General features: G+C 53.0%; 1 pseudogene; it reads left to right on the top strand.

The window, feature by feature from the left end:
- Positions 1-1397: 1397 nt before the first annotated feature.
- LOC117049400 lies at positions 1398-6876 on the top strand (annotated as a pseudogene).
- The last annotated feature ends 478 nt before the right edge of the window (positions 6877-7354 follow it).

Here is a 7354-nt window from a genome sequence, read left to right as displayed (position 1 = left end):
CAACTGACAGTTGATCAGGAGGTCACTTGGCAAAGTGTACCCTCCTGAATCAAACTTTCTAAAGGGGGGAGGTATGTGGCGTTCACCCACACTTCGGATTGGCATAGAAGGTGTTAAAAGGGAATAACCAGTAAGAACCTTGAGGGGGCGGAGTTATGTGGGCTATATAAACCCCTCCCGGGGAAGGAAGAGAGTTCTTTAGGTCTTGGTTCTTAGTTCTTTGGTCTGGGGTTCGTTGGGTCTTTGGTTCTTTAGCCTTTAGGCTTGTCGTTGGTCTTTAGCTAGGGGGCTTGTTGTGGGTATTGAGAGCCTGGTAGAAGGGTGGCAAGGGAAGGAGTAGGAGCAGGGGTGGGAGAATTCGTTGGGCACTGTTGTTAACAAGAACACAACCAAGAAAGTACTGTTTATTCAGAAACCACATGCTTATGTACTAAACTTCAAATAAAACAGTTTTGTTCCAATATTCTCCTTGCCTGAACTGAGTGAAGTAAATACCAGACAAACTGGTTGGTGGCAGCGGTTAATTAATAAAGTGGTGAGTGCAGGTATCAACGGACCGTTAAACGTCTGGGGGACCTGTGCAGGTTGAGCGAACCGCCACAGATCCTCTTTTGGCCCTTGGGCAATTCAGCTCCAGGGACCACTATTTGCTCCATAAGACACACAGATATTTTCCCTTACTTTTTAGGAGGAAAAAGTGTGTCTTATGGAGCGAAAAATACGGTAAGCAGGCTACTGAGCCCTTCAGTTCAGTTCTGTTCCAGCCTGAGAATAAACAGAGCTGCTTAGAGAATCACTGTGTCGTCTGCTATGCCCACCCACTATTTAATACTGGTGACAAAGGTGGGATTTGATGGACATCAGAGCACAGACAGATTCTGACGCTCAATGAGTGAAATCACTGAGCTGAAACACTGAGCGAAATCACTGAAGGGAACCCAATTCAGAGCTGACTGTTCTGTCTAGAGCACTGTGTTCCATCCATCGCCCACCATGGCGGCATCGGACCCATGGCTTCATTCGTGCCTCTACCGCCGTTTGCCCCAGCTGCTGAATCATGGGACTCATACCTCGCTCGGTTTGAATGCTACCTCCAAGCAAACGAGCTGACAGAAGGCTCAGAGGAGCGGAAGCGAGGCCTCTTCTTCAGCCTCTGTGGGCCCGAGGTGTTCGAGACGGCCCGAGTTTTGGTTGCACCACTAGCAGTCCAGGCAGCGCCGTGGGACATGCTACAAGAGAAGCTACGCAGCCACTATGCTCCAAAGCCATCCAAAATTGCTGTACGCCATGCGTTTTACCACCGGAACCAGGCAGAGGGGGAGTCGATCAACAGCTACATTGCCGCACTCCAAAAGGCCGCACTGCGCTGTGAGTTCTGAGACTTAGATGATGCCCTGATGGATCGAATTGTCTGCGGAGTCCGGGACAACCATCTGCAACAGCACCTTCTCACCAAGCCAGACCTCACGCTGCAGAAGGCCATCAGGGAGGCCGCAGCCTCAGAAGCCGCTGAACTCTCTGCCCAAGAGATCCGCAAGGCCAGCAGCCCGCATCCTACTAAGAAGCCAATTGCAGTGCACCACGAGGAGGCTAGCAGTGATGAGGCATCCTCCAGTGAAGACGATGGCATGCACCAGACGAAGCGGGAGCGCAGGAAGTTCAAACAGAGGTTCAAGGACCAATCAGAATGTGCTGGCTGAGGAGGCAACCACCCCCGTGTCACGTGTCAATTCAGAGACATCATCTGCCGGCGATGCTCCAGAAAGGGCCCCCTGGCGACTCATTAGATGACCTTGTCGAAGACTGGAATAACCGACTCTTGACGGCCATTGATGAGATCGCACCTAAGCGCCCTCTGCGACCCCGCCGAAACCGGACCCCTTGGTTTACTGAGGAGCTCCGGAAAATGAAGCGGGAGCTCAGACGGCTAGAGCGAGTATGGCGGCGTGCTCGCGACGGAGCCTCAAGAACATCTTATAGGATGCTTATGAAAACCTATGAGATGGCAATGAAGGCGGCAAAGAAGTTTTACTTCTCAGCTTCCATTGCATCTGCTAGCTCTCGCCCAGCACAACTCTTTAGAATAATTAGGTCTTTAACAACCCTAGAGGGACAACCAAATTTAAATACAAATTCGACTCATAGCTGTGAGGCATTTGCGAGCTTTTTTGCGGAGAAAGTCTTGCTGCTCCGCCGTGACCTCCCTGCCAATTTGGATACAATAATGGAACTGGAGGCCCCTCGACTGTCCTCGGGTCCAGTATTGGACCACTTTGATCGGATAGTCCCTGCCGATGTAGACAGATTCCTCCAAGCTGGAAGGCCCACCACTTGCCCCCTTGACCCGTGCCCGTCTTGGCTGATTAGAGCGTGTCCAGACGAGGTACGGGCCCCTCTGGGTGAGATCATAAATTTGTCCCTTGGCACGGGGACTTTCCCACAGGAATTGAAGGAGGCAGTGGTGCGTCCGCTCTTAAAGAAAACATCCTTAGATCCTTTAGATCTATCCAATTACCGCCCAGTTTCGAATCTTCCGTACCTGGGTAAGGTAATTGAGAGAGCGGTTGCTGAACAGCTTAGCGGATTTCTGGATGAAACATTGGCTCTGGATCCGTTTCAGTCCGGCTTCCGCCCTGGTTATGGGACCGAGACAGCTTTGGTGGCGCTAACAGATGATCTCCATAGACAGCTGGATCGAGGCGGTTCGGGCTTGCTGATTCTTTTAGATTTGTCAGCAGCCTTCGATATGGTCGACCACGATCTTTTAGACCACCGCCTTGCCGACGTGGGGATTCAGGGCACAGTCCGACAATGGCTGCGCTCCTTTATCTCAGGTCGGGGACAGAGAGTTGTGCTAGGGAGGGAGTTGTCGCCGCGACACTCCTTGGTGTGTGGAGTTCCGCAGGGCACAATCCTTTCCCCGATGCTTTTTAATATCTTTATGCGCCCTCTTGCCCAGATTGTCCGGAGTTTCGGGCTGGGCTGTCATCAATATGCTGATGACACCCAGCTTTTTCTGTTGATGGACGGCCGCCCTGACTCGGTCCCAGACACACTGGCCAGGTGCTTGGAGGCTGTGGCTGCATGGATGCGTGGGAGCCGGTTGAAGTTAAACCCTTCGAAGACAGAGGTCCTCTGGCTGGGTCGGGACGACATGGGGTTGGGAGGCCAACTCCCATCTCTTGCGGGGGCCCAACTAGTGCCAGCGCCTTCCGTCAAGAGTTTGGGCGTAACCTTTGATGCCTCTCTTTCTATGGAGGCACAGGTTGCAATCACAGCAAAGGTGGCATTTTTCCATCTCCGCCGTATTAAGCAGTTGGCCCCCTACCTCTCTCGCCCTGATCTGGCCACAGTGATCCATGCGACGGTCACCTCCAGACTTGACTATTGTAACTCGCTCTACGCGGGGCTGCCCCTAAAGCTGACCCAGAAACTCCAGCGGGTGCAGAATGCCGCGGCGAGGCTCCTTACCGGGTCTTTGCCGCGGGACCACATTCATCCAGTGCTTTACCAGCTGCACTGGCTCCCGGTGGAGTACAGGATCAGGTTTAAGGTGCTGGTTTTGACCTTTAAAGCCCTATGCGGTTTGGGACCCTCGTATTTAAGGGACCGCCTCTCCTGGTATGTCCCATGTAGGACCTTAAGGTCCTCAAGTGATAATCTTTTGGAGGTCCCGAGCAACAAAGACGTTAGGTTGGCCTCAACTAGGGCCAGGGCCTTCTCAATATTGGCCCCGACTTGGTGGAACAGCCTATCACGGGAGACCAGGGCCCTGCGGGATTTGGCATCTTTCCGCAGGGCCTGCAAGACGGAGCTGTTCCACCTGGCCTTTGGGTTGGTTTCTGTTTAATATTTATGCTTCATCTTTTATTGGTGGGTTATTTTGAAATTGAGACCTGCAGTTTTAATTGAATTTTAAATTTGTATTTTAATCTGTTATTTTAAATTGATCGTTTTTATGTTTTTTGTTGTGATTTTAATTGATGTTAGCGGCCCTGAGCCCGGTTCTCTGGCTGGGAAGGGCGGGGTATAAATAAAATTATTATTATTATTATTATTATTATTATTATTATTATTATTATTATTATTATTATTATTATTATTATTATTATTATCACTAAGATCTGCCAATCAGCTCCATCAGTCACAGCCTCTTCACCATCTCGTAAGTCTAAGTCGTCACCCTGGTCTGCAAACAGTAGCTGTTTCGCTCTCACCAACTGTTGCTGCTCATCGGATTGGACAAACCGACTCACAAACTACACATCACGGTGCTCATCGAAGGAGCTCCGTGTGACATGGAGATCAATACTGGGTCTGCCCTGTCCATTGTGTCCTGGAGCACTATCAAAAGACTCGTGCCCAAGCTTTCTAAGAGGCAGCTCGACCCACACTGCGTACACCTGAGAGACTACCAGGGAAATGACATTCCCGTGGCAGGTGTCGGCCAGTTCCAGGTCGAGTTCAAGAATTTTTCGGGCCTGCTCTGACTCGTGGTAGTCGAAGATCCACGTCCCAGCCTCCTAGGGCTAGAATGGTTTGGCACCCTCGGCCTGCAAGTCACTGGCATCAACTACATCTCCAACACGGAAGTTGAAGCCCTAATCAAAGACTTTGCTGAGGTTTTTGATGGCACATTGGGCCAATATATAGGCACACCCATCTCTTTTAGCCTTGATCCGCAAGTCACCCCAATCAAGCTAAAGCCACGCCGGGTTCTGTTCGCCCTCAAGGCTAAGCTGGACGAAGAACTGGACAAATTAATCACGCAAGGTGTTTTGGAGCCGGTCAACCATGCCAAATGGGGAACCCCTATCATCACGCCTGTCAAGCTGGACGGGTCGGTGAGAATATGCACAGACTACAAGTGCACGATCAACAAGGCACTTCAGCAGCACGCTTATCCAGTTCCCATCGTCCAACACCTGCTGCATTCCCTGGGCGATGGCAAGGTCTTTGCTAAGCTGGACCTTGCCCAAGCCTATCAACAACTGCCTGTTGATGATGCCACAGCTGAAGCTCAGATGATCACCAAGGAGCGTTCCGGGGCCGCTGGCTACAGTTCGGGGTGAACGTGGGTCCTGGCATCTTTCAAAGCCTCCTGCAGGGGCTTCCAGGCGTGGTCCCGTATTTCAATGATGTACTGGTATCCACAGACTCAAATCAGCAGCTGTTCGAGCGCCTCCGCGCCGTGTTGAACAGGTTCCAGGAGGCTGGGCTCAAGGTGAAGAAAGAAAAGTGCCAGATTGCCGTTCTGCAGGTGGAGTTCCTGGGCTGCCTTATCAACGCCTCTGGTCTTCACCCAACAACATCCAAAATCCGGGCCATCCAGGAGGCCCCGATCCCAAAGAACAAGACCGAGTTGCAGGCGTTCCTGGGGCTGCTGAACTTCTACAATATGTTCCTGCCCCACAAAGCAACGCTAGCCAAACCTCTCCACCGCTTCCTCAGCACGAAGGCACCGTGGTCCTGGGGTCATGGGAAACGGCGGCCTTCAACGCAGTCAAGGCCCTCCTCTCATCAGACAGTGTGCTGGTACAGTACAGTGAAGCCAGACCACTGGTCCTCACCTGCAACACCTCGCCCTTTGGCATCGGCGCCGTCCTCAGTCACCGATTTCCAGATGGAAGGGAAGCACCGCTTGCCTACTTCTCTTGGACACTGTCTCTGGCTGAACAGAATTACAGCCAGCTCGACAAGGAGGCACTGGCGCTTGTGGCTGGAGTGAAGAGGTTCCACGAATATCTCTACGGAAGAACCTTCAACCTCATCACTGACCACAAGCTGCTCCTGGGCCTCCTTGCTGGTGATAGACCAACTCCACCGATCCTCTCGCCACACATGCTGCAATGGACTATCTTTCTGGCAGCCTACAGCTACCAGCTCGTCCATCGCCCTGGAAAATCGCTGGGCCACGCTGATGCCCTCAGTTGTTGCCCTCTTCCAGTGCTTGTGGAAGACCCAGCTCCTGCTTCATCACTACTCCTGATTGAGGACCTCCCAGCAGCACCAGTGTCAGCTGCTGATGTGGCATCCGCATCTGCCCAGGACCGCACCATCAGACGTGTGCTCAACTGGGTGTGGAGGGGGTGGCCAGAAGGGCCCTTCACACCAGAGTTCCAGCCATTTGCAACCAGACAGCATGAACTCTTGGCTCATCGCGGCTGCCTACTGTGGGGAGACCGAGTCATGGTTCCCCAAAGACTCCGCCAATGCGTCCTTGAGGCTCTGCACATCGGCCACCCAGGGATCATCAAAATGAAGGTGTTGGCTCGGTGTTACGTCTGGTGGCCTAACATGGACAATGCCATCACCTCCTGGGTTGCCTCCTGTCAATCGTGTCAAGAATCGAGACCTGCACCACCGGCAGCTAAGGGCAACACCAGGGAGATGCCAAAGGCACCCTGGTCGAGAATGCACATCGATCTTGCCGGACCTTTTCATGGCTGGACCTTTATGGTAGTGGTGGACGCCTATTCCAAATGGCTGCAGGTGGCCCTGATGCCCTCCACCACTACCGAAGCCATAATCCCGGTGCTGTGGGGCCTATTTGCAACCCATGGATGTCCTGATGTCCTCGTCTCCGACAATGGGCAACAGTTCACATCAGGCACTTTCGAAAGGTACCTCTTGGGGCTGGGCATCTGCCATGCCCTAACAGCACCATTTCACCCGGCCAGCAACGGACAGGCGGAGAGAATGGTGTGCTCAGCAAAAGAGGCACTGGCGCGCCTGGACCAGAAGAACTGGCATGAGCGGGTCACTGAATACTTGCTCGTGCAGCACATCACCCCGCATGCAGCCACAGGGCTGAACTGCTTATGGGCTGTTGCCTCAGATCTCCACTTGATCGGTTGCATCCAGACTTTGGGGTAGCCAAGCCCCCGGGCTGTGCCAACGCGCCAAGGTCTTTTATCCCAGGAGATAAGGTTTTTGCCAGGAACTATGTGGGGGACATTCCTTGGGTGCTGGCCACGAAAGTGGGAGTCACTGGGCCCCACTCATACCAGGTGGCACTCGAGGATGGGCGTTTGTGGCACCGACACATAGACCAACAAAGGCGCTGGGTTGGGAATTTGGATGATACCGCAGTGCCCTCAACTGCAGCCTCAGCTCCAGAACAGACGTCAATGGAAGGCGAGGCTCCACCTACACCCCCTTCACAAACTGCGTACATCGAGCCGAGCCGAGCCGCTGCAGTGGTTTTGCCTGACTCCCTTGAGACTTGGACCACTGCCTTGCCTGAGTTTCCACCGAGTCCGCTCGCAGCAGTCCCTTCAACAGCAGTGGAGCCAAGGAACTCGGGCGCAACGCCATCATTAGTAGCACTGCAGTCGCAACAGGACTCGAGCAA

The sequence above is a fragment of the Lacerta agilis genome, chromosome 1 (assembly GCF_009819535.1).
Source record: "Lacerta agilis isolate rLacAgi1 chromosome 1, rLacAgi1.pri, whole genome shotgun sequence".
Classification (NCBI taxonomy): domain Eukaryota; kingdom Metazoa; phylum Chordata; class Lepidosauria; order Squamata; family Lacertidae; genus Lacerta; species Lacerta agilis.
This window is presented reverse-complemented; position numbering and strand designations above follow the sequence as displayed.